This window comes from Eptatretus burgeri, chromosome 13 (genome assembly GCF_056783735.1).
Source record: "Eptatretus burgeri isolate ZD-2024b chromosome 13, Ebu_testis_v1, whole genome shotgun sequence".
Lineage (NCBI taxonomy): Eukaryota > Metazoa > Chordata > Myxini > Myxiniformes > Myxinidae > Eptatretus > Eptatretus burgeri.
Window position 1 is genome coordinate 42,629,750 of NC_140973.1, and position 22,403 is coordinate 42,652,152.

The following is a 22,403-nucleotide window of genomic DNA, read 5'->3' on the forward strand; positions in this document are numbered from 1 at the left end:
TTGTTCCAAACATCACGTTTTGCATTTAGGCCAAAATGTTCCATCTTGATTTCCTCAGACCACAAAACTCTTTGCACAAATGGCTTCAGAATCTCCGGAATGGTTTTTAGCATACCTCACATGGTACTGAACGTGACCTTTTTTGAGTAATGGCTTCATTCTTGCCGCCCTACCATACAGGCCAGACTTGTGGAGTGCTTGCGATATTGTTGCCACATGCACACAGTGACCAGCCTTTTCCATAAAGGTCTATTGCTCTTTCAAAGTTGACAATGGCTCTTGTTGGCCTCTCTGATCAGTCTACTCCTTGCTTGGTCATCCAGTTTGGAGGGATGGCCTGATGTCAGCAGAGTCTTGGAGGTACCATATGCCTTCCATTTCTTAACGCATCCCCTGATCTGTGCCTTTCCACAATTTTATCCTGGAGGTCTTTTGAAAAATCCTTTCTCATGGTTGAGTTTTTGCTGTGAAATGGACCACCCTGCAGAGGAAACCTCCAGGAACAACTGAAATAATCAGAATCACTACAATTTAACAGAGGTGGAGGCCAATTAACTTGGTGTGTGATTTTGAAGGTGAATTGTTACACCTGAGATAATTTACAATTGCTATTATATGGGGGGGAGGGGGGACACTTATCCAACCAAGATATTCAAATTTTGTATTTTTAATTAATTTTCTGAAATTTCTTTTAATTCGGAAGTTGTGGGTTATGATGTGTATATAAAGGTGGAAAGTTTGATTTAATGCAATTTAATTCAGACTATAAGGCAACAAAAGTTGAAAATTTTGCAAGGAGGTGGAAACTTCCTATGGGCACTGTGTGTATATTTCCGAGTGGAGTGTGCTTACACATTGTGTAAGCATACGAACCGTGTTTCCCCATTGTCTCGGATTGCTCACCTGTATTCATTTTTTTCATTTATTTGTTTTCATTAATTTTTTTAAATTTTCATTTACATATGCTTTCCAACGGTTCTGTGATTTTTCCTGGTGTATCAGCTTTGATGTCTGCCGGGACACAAAATTACCATGCTTCCCCATTGTCTCGGGTGACTCACCTGCATTTATTTCATTTTTTTCCCTTTAAATCTATTTTATTTATGGATATTGTTTTATGGACTATTTTATTTATGTTTTATGGATTATTTTCTTCTATTTTATTTATGGATGTGATGTGTTGCCTGTGATTTTTTTGGGTGGCCTGTCTTCGATGTCCATCGGCGCGCAAAATTTCAGCTTTCTATGCCACCCGGAAGGCACCGAACTTTAATATCAGTCATTGGAGAGAAATATATACAGGGTGGCCATAAAGTTTGGAAACATAGGTGAATATACATTATAAATGGTTTCTTGACATTACATTACAATAGATGATATGTTTAATGACATTACATGACATGTTCAATGTGTTGTCCCTCATGAGAAATGCACAGTTCAATGTGCTAGCAAAATTGCAATGAACGCAGTGCTTTTATGCAGCATTTCCATCAATCTCTGCACATGCATCCGTGATGTGTTGCCTCAGATGATTCGTGTCTCTGATTTTCACTGAATAAACCTGCGTCTTCAGCATACATGTGAGGGACAATACATTGAACATGTCATGTAATGTCATTGAACATCTCATGTATTGTCATGTAATGTCAATAAACCATTTATAATGTATATTCGCCTATGTTTCCAGACTTTATGGCCACCATGTGTGTATATAATATATATATAATGTGTAGATAATATACAGGTATATATATATATATATATATATATATATATATATATATATATATATATATATATATATATTATATATATAGTTGAAAGTGTGTGTCTGTGTGTCTGTGTGTGTGTTTCTCTGCGACCTATGCACGCGAAAAGTACTGGACTGATCCTCACCAAACTTCACATGCTGACAGAACATGTACCCGGGAGTGTCCCGATGTAAAAGAATTGCACTTCCGACTTCCGGTTTCCGAATTATGACGTCATCACCTGATTTTGTAACGTTAATTTTTCAAGTTCAGCCGATTGACATGGGGCCAACGCCATGCAATAGAATGAAAAAATAATGCTACAGTCAATTGAAGACAATGACTTCCGACTTCCCGGTTTCTGAATTATGACGTCATCACCTGATTGCGTAACGTTAATTTTCAAGTTCAGCCGATTGAAATGGGACCAACGGAATTTTCTGGAGAATGAGAAATTAATACTACAGTCAATTGAAGACAATGACGTCCGACTTCGCGGTTTCCGAATTATGACATGCATTCGACACACTTGCAAAAATGACCGTATGTATATTATACCGTATAATGATATAATAATCATCTGTAAGTCATATTTTATTAACATTTTCTTTGTTCATTATTGTTATAACCATGGTTATAAAACCATTTTAATTGTTACTGTATAACGTTTTTACGTCACTTCGGCCTGGATTCGGGATCAGCGATCAAATAATGTAAATCACGATAAAAAATTATTTTTGATGATGCGGGAGTTATCTTTATACATAATATAACATAATTTTTTTTATCAGGATAACAGACATAAATAAATCAAATACGCTGGGCCAGGCTGGGTTATGCCCGACGTATAAATTAAGTCGCAAATGATGACATGAAACCAGCCTCACATTGTTGAGGCATTATGGTTTTTTTATCTGATGCGGCAATAAATCTTAACATTTTTGAACTCGAGTCTTCTGCATATAAAACATGGTGGGGAAAATATAATATTATAGTGGTGATGAAAAAAAATAATAATGGTGGCAGCCTCTACAATTTTACAATTAACTGTGACATATACTCCTTAAGACCCGCCATCATCCACGGGATTCCTGTGCGGAGCACGGGTATCCCTGCTAGTATATATATGTATATATATATATATATATATATATATATATATATATATATATATATATATATATATATATATATATATATACATATATATACATATACACTTTCATCACAATTCATACAGGCTAACATGACAGCCCAGAGGTAGCAGACCTTTAACGTGTCCAGCCTGGGTTCGATTCCATAAACCTTCATTCTCCCTCTGAAGTCTTGATCTTCCCTCCAAATCTTTAACATGGTGTTGCTCTTCATTGCTGCGTTGCCTTTGGGAATAATAAAACAAATTCAAATGTGTGTCTGGGAACATGGCTGTTGAGTTATTTTCTACTTTGTAAAGTATAACCATATTTTAACATTCATTCCATATCTGACTTTTCCTCTGTCACGTTTTCAGTAACTGCACGTAAACTATCCATCCTCTATTATTTCGCTCTTCCACTAACCCTCAATCTCTGCATGCAAAATTGAAGGATTTTTAGGTGGGCCTTTTGATGAGATTAATAAAGTGTGCCAGACTTGAAGGGACAAGAAGGTCATGTATTCCAGGCAAGGAGATGCAGCCTCTGATTTTCTTTATAATAGCTGCCAGAAAAGGGAGCTGCATCCTATCTGTGGCTGAAATTTGACATTAATGTACTCAAAATGAAGTCATCAGCAAGGTTGTCCAGAAGGTTGTTAAAGAAGACATAATGAGTGGTGATATAAGCTCGAAACAGTTTTGGTTTCAGTGCACAACTCTGAGGCCATGTAGGGAACATATTGTAATATCAAATCTCCAAAAAAGACAAATTTGCATGAGGATAGTGAATATAAAAAACACTCATTTGAAGTAACCTTGACATATTTAAGTTCTTACATTTCACAATTATTCTCTCATGAATGTTTTGGCCTTTATGCTTTCTTTTGGAATTTTTCCAATTTTAGCCTTTCAAATTTAGTATTTAATTGTTACCAACTGACAGCGTCCCTCACGGGTGCCAACCTGGGCCTCAACTGGAACAATTAGAGCTCAGCGGGTGAATGGAAATAGCATTTACCGAAGGCTTTATTGGCCTTCATTTTGGCAGTTTCGTTACTGCTTCCTCATACGGCCTTAATCTATTGTGCAAAGCCGTACACACAGTTGTGTATTAAAAAAACAAAAACAAATATTAACTTCAGAAGTTTATTGTGATGGCTCATCAAGTACACAAGCAGCTGGGAAGAGCACACGATTATATTAAGAATAAGTATAATGTCACTGGACTATTGTGTGTGCATGATGGCGTGACTGCAATTGTTGGACATATTAATTTCACAAGAAATCATGTACTTACAACATCCTTTTGACATTTGTGGAGGAGAAAGTTCATTTCTTGAAGCATTTCTGCTTTAAAAAAATTGCTGCAATCACACTAAAATATGCAAGTTGGTGTCTGTCTGTCTGTCTGTCTGTCTGTCTGTCTGTTTTACCACGATACATTCAGTTATTACTTATCCAATCTCAACTGAACTTGACAGGAGGACTAAGGACCACATGATGGAGGTTGTAGCAACTTAATTTGCTCACCCTCCCAAGGAGGTTTTCCACCTTGGGTGAAATTCGTGTTAAGGTGTCTGGATAGCTTATCATGGCGTTTTTGCAAGGCCGCGTCTCAAAACAAAAGTAATAACATCATGTTCAGCATCGCTTTAAGTTATCGTCGCATTTTCTCAAGATTGCATCCAATGATAAAATTTAAATTAATAATATCAATAATTATAATGGCATAATAAAATAATGTATTAATTAAATTAATAGCATGTGTTAATGATAATAATACTAACATGCCGTCATCTGTACATCACACAAAGAAGAAGCACGACATCAAGCATTTCATCTTCGGAGGACATTTTTTGCATTCAAAATGGTGCGTTGGCAATAATGATATCAACGCTATTACAAAATAATAATATTATTAATAATAATATGAACAATAGTAATAGTAAGGATAATAACACCCCCTCAACATCCTGGTTGAGTCTGAAACATCATTTTCATCCATCAGAGTGTGAGAAATGTACAATTTAGGTAAAATGACTGAAAAACGCATGACCCTCCCCACCACATCTGCCCCTGGCTGTTCCCGTAGTGAGCATGGGTTTCTAGTGTAAGACAAAGCAACATACAAAAAGCCGAGCAATCAGAGATTGCAGACCCTCTGATTAACCGTGACGTCATTACGGCTGAACCAATCAGCGTCTACCTTATTGAGACTTGCGTATAAAGCCCACGCCTTCACTTCCTTCTTCACTTGCTGCGATTTTTTACTCTTAGGAGTGCAGCACGAAAAGCTTCGGTCTCTATTATGTCGTGTTTGTTTTTATCCATATATATTTATATATATATATATATATATATATATATATATATATATATATATATATATATATATATATATATATATATATATATATATGTTGTACTTTATAGTATCAACATACATTACCTCCATGACTATTTTATTTCCTCTGCATGTGTTATCAAAACACACCCATCTTTCATGATCGAAGATGCGTCGTTCAGTCTTCAAATGTAAAGAAAGTTAGAGGTCCTCTCGAGTGTAATTTAAAGTGGTTAGATTATATTACGGTCAAATATACAGTTACCCGGATTACATACATGAAGCAAAAACATGTTCAATGCTTATGATTGGCGACCATTTGTATTTTCACACTATTCAGCCTTGAAAACTCAGGATAAAACCGAAATTATGCACCAAAACCTTCATTCATTACAAATTGTTCATCCCTTTATTTTGGTGGTGTATAGACAATAGACGGCTGCATTAATCGTTTCTCAAAATAACAATAACCCGATTACATACATGAAGCAAAAACATGCGTATTGCTTACGTGCACATATAATACGTTGTGGTTATATAGCTTGGATAATTCCAATTGCATTGGCCCATTTGCTGACAAAAAAGGCCAAAAGCTTAACGCCTGAAGCCTGAGGCCTGTGCATACTGTGGCCTACACAAAATGGCAGACATCATGGTTGCGTGTTTTTTTTCAGGTTACAATTGTGGGTGGAGTCGGGCCAGCTGTCCAACCAATGTGGGTGAGGCAGTACATTGACGGTCCATCCATACATACATGCAAACATACATAATCCAAAAACAACCTTGCTTTTATACATATTAGATTCACGTTAAAATTGTATGTATTTTATAGACGTACATATTCGTATTTTATCGAGACGTGTATTTTCCTGATGTAGACATATTTTATAATACATACTTTATAGATGCATTCATATTCTTAATGCACATACTTCATAGATGTATACACATTCTTAATAGTACATTTTTATAGACATGCTCACATTCTAATAGCACGTACCTAATATGTAGACATGCTCGCAATCTCATTGTACACACTTTATAGAGGTACTCAGTGAAAAAAAGATCACATGTAATACTGGCTAGCACCAGGTGGTGCTTGTGGCTTACATTTATGATGTGCAGACAGACAGACATAAACAGATGGACACAAATGCGATACTCTTTCGGGATGGAATAAATATAATTCGTTATTTGTTTTATTTTAAATCCCTGTGCAGTTTAAGGTCTCAGCCAGGTGAGCTTGTGAGAACAGCTGGGGATGATATTTCTCAAGACATCTCAGGAAGGCCTCTGGGATTCGCCAGCAATCTGTGAATGGGTTTCGAATTTATTCTCTTCGAGTGTCGTTGGTAAAAAGTGGCAAATTCAAAGCAAAGCAAACCAAAAGGTGGTTATCAAAATAACAAGAAGTCCACAATATAATCACAAGCAGAGGTGCTGTTCAGCTGGAGGTGATAAAAGTCAGTGTGACATGGTGGATGATTCTCTTTGCCCAAGCTTTCCGTTTATTTTGGGAAACAGGCAGCGTCCAATGTTTTGTATTCAAAAGCTTCCTGGTATGAGGTTGGAAGAACATGTTGGCCAATTAATTAGACCACTGACTATCGAAGAACTCCAAGCAAAATGCTCCCACCCCTCATCCTCTGCAATATATTATACACCTTCAGTGTCCTATTATACTCTTTTCTCCGCCAACGTAATTTGTCTTTTTCTCATCTGTTTTCAACAACTTCCTTAAATCAATTACTCAACTTTGAACATGTAATAAGTAGATGGCTTACTCCTCATAAGGCACCACAATATGCTTGAATGCGATAAATGGACTGCTGTCATTCACATGGAGAAAATTTGAATTGGTGTTCTTGAGTTCTGTGCAACCAAATGTGAAAGTAACCCCAAGATTGTTGCTTCTTCTACGAAACTTAAGAACACCAATTCATCATTAAATATCATAAATTTTTCATTAACAAACTTGAAATAAATTTATTATTATTATTATTGTTATTATTAATTATAATTTTTTTGTATACACTGTTGAGGCTTGTATTAGGGCGAACACACAGAATGTACAACAAGGGGAAGAGGAGACAAGAGGGGTGGGAGAGGGAAGGAAAAAACAGTGTGGAACAGAGAAATCTGCAGATCTGTGGAAGGGAGAGGGATGGGGTGGGGTACACAGGGTAAACAAGATGGAACCACAGCGACTTTCAAGTCCTTACACGACAGGGACTTTCAGGAAAGAAAGCAGGGAATTTGAAAGAGGTGGGTTTAGGGCTGATTAGCGGGGGTAGAATAGATCGAGTATTTGGATGGGGGATGATAATAGGTGGTGGTGAACAGCTGTTTTGAAGACCTGGAGGGAAGAGTGGGATTGATGAGAGCATATGAGTTTGTTCCAAAGGTGGGAGAAAAGAGAAATGAATAAGTGGAGGTGGGAAGTGATCCTGGACTTGGGTAGTTTTATCAGAAAGGGGTGACTGGTGGACCTTGAGCGCCCTGTGAACAAATGTACGTCTACCCTCAGGGCAGCCAGAAAATAACATCTTTCCAATCTCAAGTCTGAACTCTCAAACCTGTCTCCCTCCTACAAATCTTGGTGGCGTTTCTGGTGGATGTTCTCAGTCTATTTATTAGAGACATAAATAGACTAAGACACATAAGTCTATTTCTGGTGTATGTTCCCCCTCCATCCCCTCTCTTACCTCAAATGGCCGCACAGCTGACACTGCACGTGAAAAGGCTGAATGCCTAAATTCCGTGTTTGCTTCTAAATATTGTGTCAAAAACCCATGGCTTTCTGCAACCACCTTACCCAGTCGCACACAACTGTTCCTGGACTCTGTGTCCTTTTCTCCTGACAAGGTGGAGAGCTTGCTGTCAAACCTCAACTCAGATTCTGCATCTGGTCCAGATGGCATCAGCCCATGTGTCCTAAAACCATGCTCTGCTGCTCTTGCTAACCCTTTCTCTGTTCTGCTCACCCTCTCATTTGCTCAAGGACATCTGCCAACTGCTTGGAAATCAGGAAGCATTACTGCTCTGCATAAAAAGGTGCAAAAACAGATCCCTGCAACAACAAGCCAATCAGCCTGCTCCCAATCATCAGCAAAGTTATGGAATCCATCATCGCTTCAAACATGAAATCCTTCCTCTTCTCCAATGGCTTGATTTCTGATCATCAATTTGGATTCAGACCAGGTCACTCTCCCCTGGATATGCTGCTTCTGCTCTCCCAAAAAAGAATAGAGATCCTCAATGCCAGACATGAAATCAGAGCCATATCCCTAGACATATCGCATGCTTTTGACACGGTTTGGCAACCTGCCTTGCTCCCCCAAACTCTATTCCTATGGTATCCAAGGACATCTCCACTCATGGCTCGCAGACTTCCTCTCCTGTCGCAGCCAACATGTGGCCATTAATGGAGTTCTCTCATCCCCTATCCAAGCTGGAGTTCCTCAAGGCAGTGCTCTGGGCCCTGTTCCTTTTCTGGTTTTCATCAATGATCTCTCTGTCTCTCTCAAAAGTCAACTTTATCTCTTTGCTGATGATTCCACCTTCTGCCGACCATCTGCCATCCCTCAGATTGGCAAGTAGCAGCCTCTTCACTCTCTGCAGATCTGGATAAAATCACAAGCTGGTCCAGCATGTGGAACGTGTCTTTCAACCCTGACAAATCTCTCACAATCACTGTCATTCTGAAAGGACTGACTGGAACCCCCCCCCCTCCGCCACCCAATCTACTTTCTCAACAATCCACTTGAAGAAGTCCTTTCATTAAAGCTTTTGGGTCTCACTATCTGCCATGAACTTTCCTGGGAAAACCACATTTCCAACTTGGCTTCCAAAGCCAGTCGCCGACTGGGCATCCTCTATCTTGCAAAGTCCTTCCTTGGCACACCTGTGATTCTGACCACAAACAAAGCTTTCAACCACAGCTTGATGGAGTATTACTCTCCCCTCTGGGCTGGTGCTCCCGCTTCTCACCTTTCTCGGCTTCACTCTATGAAAATCAACGCATTTAGTATCTTTGGTATCTCCCGCAATGAGGCAGAGTCTTTGGGTCTCTCATTCTCTAACCGCAGGCAGGTTGGTGGTCTTTCTGTCTTCTACAGTCTCCTCTCTGTCCTTGTTCCCCCTGCTCTGTCTGATATGTCCCTCCCCCCACCCCATATTTCTGCAGGGTGCTCAAGGTCCGCCAGCAACCCCCTTCTAGTAAAACTGCCAAATTCAAGAATCACTGCTCACCTTCAATCCTAGTTATCCCTCCAGGTCTTCAAAACTGTTGCTCACCACCATCTCTTATCTTCCTCCATCCAAAAACACAATTTTTTCTCCCCTCACTAAACCACCCCAAACCCACCTCCTTCAAATTCCCTGCTTTCCTTCCTGAAAGTCCTTGTTGTGTCAGGACCTGAAAGTCCCTGTGGTGTCCATCTTGTTTAACCTGTGTACCCCGCCCCATCCCTCTCCATTCCACATGTCTTTGTGTCTCTGTTCCCCACTGTGTTTTTCCTTCCCTCTCCCAGCCCTCTTGTCTCCTGCTCCCCTTGTTGTGTGTTAGCTCTCCGATGAGCCTCGACAGTGTATACAAAAAAACAAACAAACAAAGGAACTGAGATTGCTGTCATTTGGATTAGCCTTCCATGAGGTGAAGGCAAGTTGTTTCAGGACAACTACCTCGCCACATGCTCCAGTGTACCATGGGCAGGAGGAAGGGTAGGACAACTCAAGATGACATGGGATAAATCTGTGCATGAGAGAGAGCAAATTTCTTCAAAAGAATTCCCAGGATGAGTTGATCTCGGAGGAAGTAGTGATGGGATACCAGTCTAAAAGTTTGATGGCTGCTTGAAGTCCCTGCCAGTTGACCTGAGTGAAATGCCAGACTCGACGGTGCTGAGGTGGTTTTCTAATAACAGCCAGAGAAATGTCTACTTTGACAAGCATGTGGTCATGTGAACTGATTGGAGCGGAGAAAGAACAACAGATATTTTCAGGTAAATTGGTCAAAAGCAGATCCATCAGAGATGGAGTGCCATTGTTTGAGATCTGGGTCAGGAAGTTGAAAGATTGTGTCAGTGCCAATGAGTCACAGAAGTCTTTTGCTGAAGTACCATGACAGGTGAGAGAGGTACCCACACCCAGCAAACTGGCATGATGACAATTAAAGTCACCACATATGAGGAAGAGAGAGAGTTGGGATGAGAAGTTGGTCCATGTTTTCGGAGAGCGAGATGTAAATGGAGTCATCACTGTTTGGTGGACGGTTCAACACACATATACACATGAGGTGGGAGCGGAGGGAAGCCATAGCCAGAGGTATTCCTGGGGGTGTGGGGGGAGTGAGGGCAGTGCATGGAGAGTGAGGAATAGAGTCTTTGATGAAGAGAGCAACTCCTCCACCAGGACGAGGCTCAGGTCTGTCATCCCTGAGGAGGGAGTAACCAGGGAGAGATACTTGGGAGTCAGAGATGTCTTGAAGGAGGAAAGTTTCTGTTAAGCAGAAAGTTTCTGTTGATTCACGAGTGCCAGCCAGTGACCACTATATTCGCTATGTCTGTGTGTCTGTGTGTCTGTCTGTCCAGAGCATAACTCTGTGGACTTTGATCCAATCTTGATGAAACTTGGTTATGTGTTCGATATCAATGTCGAGTTGTGTTTTCCTGGATGAGGGCGTGGCTACGCCCATTGTGGGCGGAGCCACGTCCCAAAATTGCCATTTTAGGGGGTGGTCGGATTTAAAATCTATCTTCTCCTCGGGAATTGACTGAATGGAATGGGTTCTTTGGTATTTGAATAGCAAAATGAATTATCGAAAACTTGTCGTTGTCCGATTTTTCATTTTCGTCCCAAGGTCAAAAACTTAGAAAATTGTGAATTTTGACATAAAATCATACGACTGCCCCAACTTTGAGAGCTCGGATGACAATCTTTTTTTATGCATAATCTTGAGGTCATTCCCCACTTAAAGTCTTGAAACCATTTTGCTCTATCTCGAACACCTTGCCCGTGGCGCCCCCTTCAAGTTTATTTTTTACGCTGATTTCATCAAAGTATGGATAATCCGAGGAGTGTGAAATGCCATATAGCCTATATGACGTTATATTGTTCCTGGAATGTTCAGGTCAGGTCAGGTATGGGAGCATGTGCTAGAACAGCGCGTCGCTGCGTCCACTTTCCGTCGGTACTCCAGGGGCCTCCGTCTGGCCATCCCCCAGGCAGATGCCAGGCCCATCCCCATCTCCTTGAGATGATGGTCAACCTGCTGCAACCACGAGGCATGTGGTCGGCCCACTGGCCTCCTCCACTCATGAGACTCCCTCGCTGAGAGAATCTGGTGAGCAGGATCAGCGTCAGGAAAATGAGCCACATGTCCATACAGCCGCAACTAACGCTCACGGACTATGCAGGTAACAAATCTCATCCGAGTCTCTCTCACCAACCGCTCGTTGGACACAAAATCCGACCAGCCATAGCCAAGGATTCTCCGAAGAGACCTGGCACCAAAGGAATTAAGTCTCCATCTCAGATCCTTGGTCAGAGTCCAAGTCTCGCATCCATAGAGCAAGACTGGAAGTACCAAGGACCTGAAGACTCGGACTTTCGTCCTCTCGCACAGGTACCGGCAGCGCCACACCCCATGATCCAGTGAATCCATGACTCCCCAGGCCCGTCCCAGATGTCTATTGACCTCTGACTCGCAGCCAGCAGAGACATGAATATCAGTGCCAAGGTAAGTGAATCTCTCCACGACCTCAACATCCTCACCACAAACAGACACAGACAGGACAGCAGCATCCAAGATGTCACCGAAAGCCTGGATCTTAGTTTTGACCCAAGAAACCCATAATCCCAGTGGCTCCGACTCCTCATTCAGGACCTCGAGGGCCCCCGAAAGGATGTCTAAAGTCTCCGCAAAGATGACTGCATCATCTGCAAAATCAAGGTCCAAGATCTTGACATTCCCAAACGATGCACCGCAGCTTGATCTCTCCGACATCCTCCCTAAAATCCAGTCCATACAAGTGCTGAAAAGTGTGGGGGCCAGTACACACCCCTGACGAACTCCAGTAACAACTGGAAATAAGTCAGAGATGGTACCACCACACTTCACAGCACTCTCAGTACCAGAGTAGAGTTCAGACATCAGATTGATCAGTTTTGGTGGCACCCCACGAAGACCAAGAATCCTCCAGAGGACATCCCGATTCACTGAATCAAACGCTTTACAGAGATCAACATAGGCTGCAAGCAGCCCCTGCCGAAACTCTCGTCTGCATTCGGTGAGGACACGAAGAGCAAGGATATGGTCAATCGTTGACCTCTTTGGTGTAAAGCCTGACTGCTCTGGGCGCTGGTGCTCAAGCAGATGGTGGTGAACCCTATCAGGAATTATCCGAGCAAAGACCTTGCCCGGCACTGACAGCAGCGTCACCCCTCGGTAGTTGTTGCAGTCTTGGCGATCACCCTTCCCTTTCCAGAGAGGGACAACAAGGCCCCTCTTCCAGTCAGTTGGGATGATGCCTGTGTTCCAGGCAGAGCACAAAACTGCATGCAACGACACGAGTGCAGCATTTCCACCAGCATTGAGAAGTTCAGCATGGATGCCACAGATCCCTGGAGCTTTGCCCTGTTTCAACTGGTTCACCGCAGCCCGTGTTTCCACAAGCGAAGGTGGACCACAGTTGATTTGAGTGTCAGCAACAGGGATTGAAACACCCTTGACGTCCAACTCGACAGCTGGGGGATCAGCCTGGTACAACCGCTCAAAGTAACCGGCCCAGCGGGCCTTCACTTCAGACTCCTCTGTCAAGAGCCTACCACTCTCTGCTCGAACTGCAGTGCTCCGGGGGATGGGCTTGGATGAACGCAATGTGCGAATTCCCTTGTAAGCGGGACGAGAATCACCTGTCCACAGGTGATGCTCTACCCCCTCACAGATTCCTCGCACATAGGCCTCCTTTTCCACCCTCAGTGCACGTACAGTTTTTCGCCTCAGCTCCTTGAACAGCTCAGCTCTGCCATTCAGCCTGGCCCTGCGACTCTGGTCAATGGTATCCAGTGTCCCTTGAGAGACAAAATTCTTCTTTGCCCTGCGGTGAGTTCCAAGACATCCACGGGCAACATCAAGGATGGTGGTCTTGAAGGCACTCCACAACTCTTCAGGACCCCCCAAAGCACCCAGACCCCCCAAGTGTCCACTCAGCCTGTTCGCAAACTCCTCAGCTACTCTCTCATCCCTGAGCTTGGCAACATCCAGCCTAGGCTGGGATGGTACCATTCTCCAGGATTTAAGGTGCAGCTTTGGAGTTGCTACAACAAGCCTGTGGTCAGTATTGAGGAACTGAGCACTCCGTTAGACCCTGCAGTTCTGGATCATCCTCCAACGACCGTCAATGAGGACATGGTCAATCTCCTTTGCCACACCGCCAGTGTTGGAATACCAAGTCCAGCGATGAGCTTGTGGGCGCTGAAACCATGAACCAGCCACCCTAAGTTCATGACTTCTTGCAAAGTCAAGGAACTTAGTGCTATTCTGGTTCATAGTTCCTGACCCATGGGGACCAACACACACCTCATAACCATCCCTATCAGTTCCAGTCGATTCATTGAAATCCCCCAAGACTAGAAGTGTATCTCGTCTGGGGCACTGATCAACCACAGACTCGAGCGTGGCGTAGAATGCATCCTTCACGGTGAGATCACTCGCCTCATTTGGAGCATAAACAGAGACCAGGGAAATGACAACTAAGGAGTGACGAATCCTTAATCTCATAATATGCTCGTTGACCGGTGTTACCTCAATTATCATTGGGGTCAGCTTATTGGACACAGCTACAGCAACTCCTTGGGTATGGTAACCATCAGAGCGACCAGACCAATAGTAGGTGTAACCACCCACCATTATCTCGCCGCAATCCGGTCTCCGAACCTCAGAGAGAGCTGCAATCCCGATGTCCAAACGCCTGAGCTCAGATGATAACAGAGACAGGTGATCATCCTCTCTTAGGGATCGGACATTCCAGGCAGCCACCCGAAGGGACCACCTCAGGTTAACCCAAGGAGACCACCATCTGGTGGACGACACCTCAGCACCACTCCGACACACTCTCCCACAATCTGACCCAGGGATGTTACCCTGTGGTTTCCCTCCTATCATCAAAGATTGGAGGTCCCGAAGGCTTTGCCCCAATCCCGTCATCCGGTGAGCTGCCCTGCGAAGGGAAGCTGCACAGGAGGTACTCCCACGGAGTGGGTTTTCAGATTTTTTTGCGTTTTTGCGTTTTGCGGAATGAAGGGTTTTACGGTGGCCAGAGTGCAAATCCTGCCACCAACCTCCTAATAAAAAGTAACCCAACTGCAAGAGGACGTCCGCAGACACAGTTGGGCACTAGATATGGATGGCCGTTGGCTCACAAGGAGCTCTGGAATGTTCCAGAGGAAGTTTTGCACCAAAGGTCATAATCCTTGACCTTTGACCTTTAAAGGTCACAAAGGTCAAATTTTCAAAGTTGTGGGAATCGAACCGGGGTTTCGACCTTCTTCGACGAACTAACTCCAATAAGCTATAGCACGTATCGTGTTTCCTTATTTTAATGTCCACAACATTGTTTTGTGACCTTTAAAGGTTATGCAAAGGTCAACTTTTGAAAGTTGTTGAACGAAACCGGGTTTTCGACATTTTGCAGCTAATAACCTGTCACTCGTACCACATCATGTTGATCATTTTTATAACTTGGTCAAACATTATCACATTGTCTCATCCTTGACTTCTGAAACAATCTACATCGTCAAATGCCGCTCGTGAACCATCGTCGTCTTCAGACTTGTTATCATTGTTTTTATTATTATTATAATATTATTCCAATGGAATGAGGATCGCAATGGTTTTCGAATTTGCTGAACATTCATTAATAGTAATGGTTGCAACAATAAAAGCTGGATGTTTATTTACCTTTTATAGTTGATGCAATAGTAAATCGTTATTCATCACCATATTATAATTGGTTTAAATGCCCTAATTCTTGCTTTTTCAGTTGTGTGAAGTATTTTCGTCTTTGAACTTTTACAGGAGTATGTAGTATTGCAGTCGGATTGTAGAAACAGGTGCTTCCATCATTTTTTTTTCTTGTTGAGGTGTGCTTTTTAAGAGCACTTTAAAAATGTTATTGTTTTGTTCATTTCTTAAAGTGGTCAAATGGTCAAGTCATCCAGATCTGTAATTTCTATTCTACTACTGGGCCTGAGACACTTCCTTGGGGCACTCTCGCCTCCATTGGAAAACGGAACAGGTAGCTGAGGCCCCAGCCCATCACACTTCTCGTAATAAGAACAGCTGTTTAAGTGCATCGAAATTCTTTTTTTTCATCATTCCACATTTACAACCTTCCTTTTCATCTTTCACAATCACGTTTGCACAATTCTTTATTCTTTTGCTCAATTCTGCAGTTGCAGAAATTAGCAAAGCAATTTTGACATGTCATCAATCCTGCCATTATGTTCTCTCCCATGTCTAATATTTGCCTTATGCAGTACTGTATATTCTTCATGTATATTATACAAGTCATTGCCTTGTTGCAGAAATACAACGTCATGGCCAGACAAGAAAAAGGTTTTGACATAAAATATCAAGGCAATGTGCATGCAAAGCAAAGAGAGGAAACCATTCACTTGACAGCTACACTACTTGCCAACACTACTTGGAGGAGTAAGATTGTCCAATTATTCTGACTCTTGGTCAAAGGAAGGAAAAATTCTGAAAAACAACTCCAGTGTACTGTATAGTCATTTTCAACTGAATAAATTTGCACCACAAATCTGTTAGTAATATGAAGGCAAACAAAGTTAACTTTCTCTCAATGTAACAAGGAAAAACACAACAATATCGTAAGAAGTTCAAAATGTGTACAAGACTTGTACCCAAAAGCCAGCATCACTGTTCACCTCCACTCATTCGTTCCTCTTTTTCCCCACCTATGGAATCAACTTTCACATTCTCTTCATTCTTATTCTTCCATCTAGGTATTAAGTACAGCTGGTCACCACCACCTCAGATCATCTCCCATCCAAAACCATGATCTTCTCTACCCTCGCTGGACCCCACCCACCCACAAGCCCACAACCTTCCAAATTTCCAGTTTTTCCTTCTTGAGAATTTCTGTATCCCTATTTTATCCACCCTATGTGTCCTCCCCTACCCACATCCATTATTTGCAGTCTCCCTTTATGACCTCCACCACCACAAGTAAAGGAGGTTATGTTTTCACCCCCTTCTGTCTGTCTGTGAACAGGATATCTCAGAAAGTTGCGGAAGGATTCGGATGAAATTTTGTTGAAAGGCTCGGTATGTGACAATGGCGAACTGAATAGATTTTGCTGAAGATCCGGATCCGACTACTAGAATTTTTAAAGCGATTCTTCACCATTGAGATTGGGCCTAAAACGATACATCGCACAATATCTCAAAAAGTTGTGGACGGATTCGAACTAAATTTGGTGGTCATGTTGGGTGTGTGAAAAGGAATAATTTATTCAATTCGGGTGAGGATCCGAATCTGGATCCGGTTCTGATCATTTTTAAAGTGATTCTTCACCATTGAGAGATTGGGCTAAACCGATATCGAGCACGATATCTCAAAAAGTTGGGGACGGATTCGGACGAAACCTGGTGGACATGTTGTGTGTGTGTGTGTGTGTGTGTGTGTGTGTGTGTGTGTGTGTGTGTGTGTGTGTGTGTGTGTGTGTGTGTGTGTGTGTGTGTGTGTGTGTGTGTGTGGCAAAGATGAAGTGATTCGATTTTTGGTGAAGATCTAAATCTGAATACCACAATTATTTAATTTATAAAGTGATTCTTTACCAATGAGAGATAGGGCCAAAAACGATATATAGCACTATATTTAAAAAATGTATTGGGCCAGAGATGTTCTCGTAAATCAGGAATTGTTTGGTGGAGGTATGTGCTCTACCGAGTGCCCTGAGTTCTGTTCTGTTACGTCCTGATCCGTTCAGTGTTCTACCTCTTCCATGAGCCCCGACTTTTATTTTTTTTAAAACAGAAATACAAGGATATCTTGGTGTTATACACAGTAATCAAAGTGTTAAGTTTCATCCACACAGATGTGCATTAAAATTATTGTGTAGTGCAGTGTTACACGTCCAAAATTTGATCTTAGGTTTGATTCCAGCTCAACCTTCTCCATCATTTATGAAGATAGCACAAGGAAATGTATGTCGACAATCTTGAAAACACTTCCGGTTTCCGGAAGGTACGCACATTGATCACTGTCGTGCAGTGAAAAATCACAAAATTACCATTCCCTGTTTTCCTTTCTTCCTTCTAAAAAAGACCTCAAATTATAATAATAAAATGTCATTCATCATAATTAATTCTCAACTTATTCCAAATTCATTCAATCATCTCCACTCTTCTTCCTCCACACCTCTGCCTCTCACTCCATCAATTTAAAGCTTTTTTAAAATGGCAAATTTAAAATGTTCAATCTTCCTGGATACTTACTTTCAAATTAATTTCTCCAATTTTGCTTTCCATTCTCCCCTTCCATTTTTCTCCATCGCTTGATCACTCGCAAACTCGTGCTTCATCCACCACAGTGTTCATAGAGCACTGTCTTTCCTCGTGTATTTAAAGAGCAGGTTGTGGGTCAAACATGTTCTGAAAATTTATCAATATGATTATATGTGCATTAAATAGTTCGATGGAAACTATTGTGGTTGCCTAACTATTGGGAATATAAATGAAATTTAACTCCGAAGTTGTTATTTCTCGAGGCTGTTGAAATAAACAGCCACGTGCCATATATGGATGGTGACGTCACGTTCTCCAAAACAAAGCGGAAGCTCATGCTTTCACTGAAGAAGTGTCCAGTTGAGCGGGCCGTTCTTTCGCTTTTTTTGAGCTTGCAACTGTCTATATTATCCTTTTTTTATTTTGAAATATAAGGGTATGTTCTTTTGAACATATGAGTCCCCTAAAACCATGAAGCTATCGTTCTTGTTGTTAAAGGCCATTATGGGAACACAGAAAAAAGGGGCTAAAGGTTTAAACGTGTATTAAACAAGCAGCGTCATCATGGTTGGCGTCTCGCAATATAATATATTAGTACGATTAAAAATACAGTTTTTTCCTCGCATCTTCATGTCTGTCAAAAAAAACAGTGTCAAGGTGCACAACTCCAGCTCATAACCTATCCATTGAGGTGTTTTTCGCTCCCCCTCCTTGCTTTCCCGTTTTCACGCCACTGTCCACACAAAATTCATCAATCAATTCTATACAGAGTCCGGGGGACTCAATTATTGTAGAACAAAGTTATTTGGATATTTGTACATCATGCCTCGTACGTGCGTCGTCATGTTTTATGAGAATGGCTGGAAAACGGGTAATCGCTCCCACCGATTCCCGAAGGAATCAAACATTCGCCGGCAGTGGATAAGATTTGCACAAACAAAACAGGCGAATTTTCCCTGCCTTTTAAATTTTTAAACAATATCTGTGGAAAAAGCGCTGCAGCCTAACATCTAGTCAAAGCACCCTTGGCCCTGCGCGCCATCGAACATAAACCTTATAAAATATCGGAATTTTACAAACTTCACAACTACCGAGTGCAAAGCATCCTAAGGCCTAAGGCCTAAGTCACATTTGCTCTACGGCGAGGATACGGTGGCCGTACGCCCTCTGAATTGACAGAAACGTGCGGTGGCCGCAGAGTTTCTGTGGTGGCCTCAGGGTGGCCCTACGCCGTTTGGCTATATTTTACAGGCCGTAAGGTCGCCGTGGAATTATAACGCAGAGTTATAACTTTTTTCATTTCTACGTTCGCCATAGCAATTCGACAAGCCGAAACAAAAGATATGGTAAAAAAAACAACAAAAAAAACCCACTCGTTACCGTCCGTCTGGCCACACGTTCGCCTTAGGACCCCCCTGCGGTCCCCCTGCGGTCGCCTTGTGGGCACCTTGCGTCTGCCTTGAAAATTCTATGGCGGCCGCAGGAACACCCTAAGGTCACCGTGCGACATCAAATCAAAGACCGTACGGCACCCCCATGTTTTCGGTCTCCACAATTTATAAATACACCGTGCGGCTCCCCGAAAAATAAAAACATATGTGACTGCTACATTGTGTGACCGTGGAAATACTGCAGCCGCCGTATAATCGCTAGTGGCCGTAGATTTTGTAGACCCCACGGCCGCCGTGGCAAATGTGACTTCGGCGTAAGGGACTACAAAAACCGAAAACAGAATTTGAATTGACTTTAAAACGAGGCCGCAACGTCGATCGAAGCAAAAACCTCAATTCACCACAGGAATTCACGGCATTATTTAAAATTATTTTGTCAAAGTCATAAAACCTTAATATTCAGCCATCCACGAACAATCTTTACATAATCCGACAGCTTAACAAGTCAGGCATGTGATGATAACCTTTACTGGGATGAAAAAGGATTTATAAACCTCATCTTTGTGGAAAAAGCGCCGCGGCCTAGATCTAGCCAAGGCGCCCGCGGCCATACGCGCCAGGCCCCCTCAACTTGAAACATTCATAACTCGACGAATAAAAGCTCAAATTGCACCAAACTTACCTTATTCTTGCGAGCTCACGTTCCCTGTTCGTGGGTGAACAATCCAACGCTTGGCGAATTCTGCTTCGCAATGTTAGGAAGAGCCGACATCGAAGGATCCAAAAGCGACGTCGCTATTGACACTTGGCCGCCACAAGCCAGTTATCCCTGTGGTAACTTTTCTGACATCTCTTGCTTAAAACCCAAAAAATCAAAAGGATCACGAGGCCACGCTTTCACGGTTTGTATTCGTACTGAAAATCAAGATCAAGCGAGCTTCCGCCCTTCTGCTCCACGGGAGGTTTCCGTCCTCCCTGAGCTGGCAGTCAGTCCTGCCACTTGTACACGAAATAGGCCGTTTTCTGGCACTTGCCAGTGGCTCAAATTTATATGGCTCAGGGCCAGAAACTCCATAGTATAAATTCCCATCAATCTCCGACTCGTCCTCAGCAATATCGGAATGAAAACACTCAATTTCATCGCCGCTGAAATCACTCTCTGATTCACATCTCGCCATTGTTCACACGCTGTTTCCGAATGTTCACGAAGTTTTCGGAGAACGTGACGTCATAGCATCTTCGGTAAATTCCGGACTGTTTTTCGATCACTGACAAAAGTTTTTACTTAAAAGTTAATTTTAGCATATTTTGAGTTTGAAATGTAAGAAAATAATTGCCCAACGATTATGAATGTGCTTACAACCTTCGAATCACGCGGTCATCAGCGACCCAAAACCTGCTCTTGCCACAACAATCCTGATGTTTGTCATCGTCTGTATCTGCCCTTGGAATCCTTAAATCGAACCCTTTTTTGAAACGTGTGTGCCACTATGGTGACAAACTCTCTCCCATCAGCACCCTCCCCCTATGTCATCTTCACACCCAGGTTCCTCTACACCCGCTACTTGCTCCCCCACCTCTGCTCGACATTCCCCAATTCCGTGTCCCTCCCTATCCTTGCTTCCTCAATGCACGACCCTATTTTTGCTTCCTTTGCTTCCTTCACTCCTCGCCCTCATTTTGCTTACTTCACTTCCTTCAACCTCTTTACTTACTTCACTCCCTGCCCCCTCATTGCTTACTTTACTCCCCGCTCCTCCCTTTCCCTCCTTTATGCACCGCATCCCATTTGCTTCCCCTGCATACCATCTCCTCTCTTCTTCCCCTACCCCTCTCCATTTCCCCAGTGTCCTGTCGCCTGTTTCCTCGGTGTCCCGGCCCCTCACTGCTTTCCCAGCGTCCCACTGCCTCCATGCTCACACCACATTCAATTCCACATCCTCCCATCTCCCCATTTCTACACTCCCCCACTTCCTCCAATTTTTCCCACTCACTGCCAACAGCACCTCCTCCCCAATCTCTAACTCTATGGACCTCCAACATTCAAGTTATTTACTCCAATATGATAGATCTCTCAATCTGAGCTGTCGATGGTAAACAAAATAGTTCTCCCACAGGATGCCCTCGATTCCTCTTTGCCTCTCCATGGGTATTGTCTTTTCTGGTTTGACAGGCATGAACCCTGGTCCAGTGGCAGAGTTGCAGTTTATGTCAAGAACTCTATTTTTCACAGTCTGTGTTGGTGAAGTACCCCCTCCCAACCAGCAAGAGTACCTTTTGCTCGGCTTTCCCCTCCACAACCACCCCTTGTTTATATGTGTGCTATACTGTCCCCCAAACAGGGATGATCCATTTACATATCTCTCTGCCAACAAAGACCATCTTATAACCACCCATCCCAACTCTCTTCCTTATATATGATGAGTTCAACTATCACAATGCCAATTGGTGGGGGGTGTTGGTACCTCTTCAACCAGTCGTGACATTGCAGTAAAAAAACTTTTGTGATTCCATGGGCCTCACCCAATCAGTGAACTTTCCAACCCGGACTTTACCCAGTGGCATGTCCTCCTTTCTGGACTTGGTAATGATGAATCTTATCCATAATCTCCCCAGTTCATCTTCTGCTTAAATAGGTTAATCGAATCATGTGCTTGTCAGAGAGCTGCCTCGGCACTGCAGTCTGGCAGTTCACTAAAGATGACTGGCAGGGACTGCAAGCTGCCTTCTCATGTCAAGAATGGTCCTTCATTTCCACCTCTCCTGATAGTAACACTGCCAAGGAATCCTTCATGCCTGGTGTTGGCTTAATGGTTCGGGTGGTGGGCTTGGGATCCTCGAATCCTGAGTTAAAATCCCGCTTGGCTATTGAATTAATACCAGGTGGGGTTGACTCTGCCTGCCATCCTTCTGAGGTTGGAAAAATGAGTGCCAGCTTGCTGGAATACTGTGTCGTAGTGGCAACCTGTCCAGGATTGTGCCCAATATCCCAGGAGACTGCTTAGGCAGCACCAACGCTCTGCACAGTGTGTGGTCCCAATGGATGGATGGATGGATGGATGGAATCCTTCACACAAAGTTGCTTTCCATTATGTATAAATTTATCCCATCTCATCTGCAATTATCAAGCCTATCCTCTTGCTCATGGTACACAGAAACCTGTGCTGAGGCAGTTGCTTTCAAACAACTTGTCTTCTCTTTCTTGAAGGCAAATCCGACTGAAGGCAACAGTAGATCATTCCACAAAGCT

The 22,403-nt window shown here is 42.8% G+C and overlaps 2 long non-coding RNA genes across 3 annotated transcripts in view; one reads left to right on the forward strand and one right to left on the reverse strand.

Annotated features, from left to right (window-relative positions):
- The window catches only part of LOC147014311 (uncharacterized), a 29,382-nt gene extending 9,407 nt beyond the window's left edge, over window positions 1–19,975 (reverse strand). Inside the window, exons 1-2 of the long non-coding RNA XR_015050726.1 lie at window positions 19,836–19,975; window positions 3,021–3,130 (exon numbers count right to left, since the gene is read on the reverse strand). This is a non-coding gene — a long non-coding RNA (uncharacterized LOC147014311). The remainder of the gene's footprint in view (window positions 1–3,020; window positions 3,131–19,835) is intronic.
- LOC147014310 (uncharacterized) overlaps window positions 1–22,403 on the forward strand; it is a 64,618-nt gene that overhangs the window by 10,178 nt on the left and 32,037 nt on the right. The window contains exon 2 of one of the 2 annotated variants that reach the window (XR_015050725.1): window positions 5,905–5,949. This is a non-coding gene — a long non-coding RNA (uncharacterized LOC147014310). The remainder of the gene's footprint in view (window positions 1–5,904; window positions 5,950–22,403) is intronic. The other variant, XR_015050724.1, reaches the window with a different exon arrangement.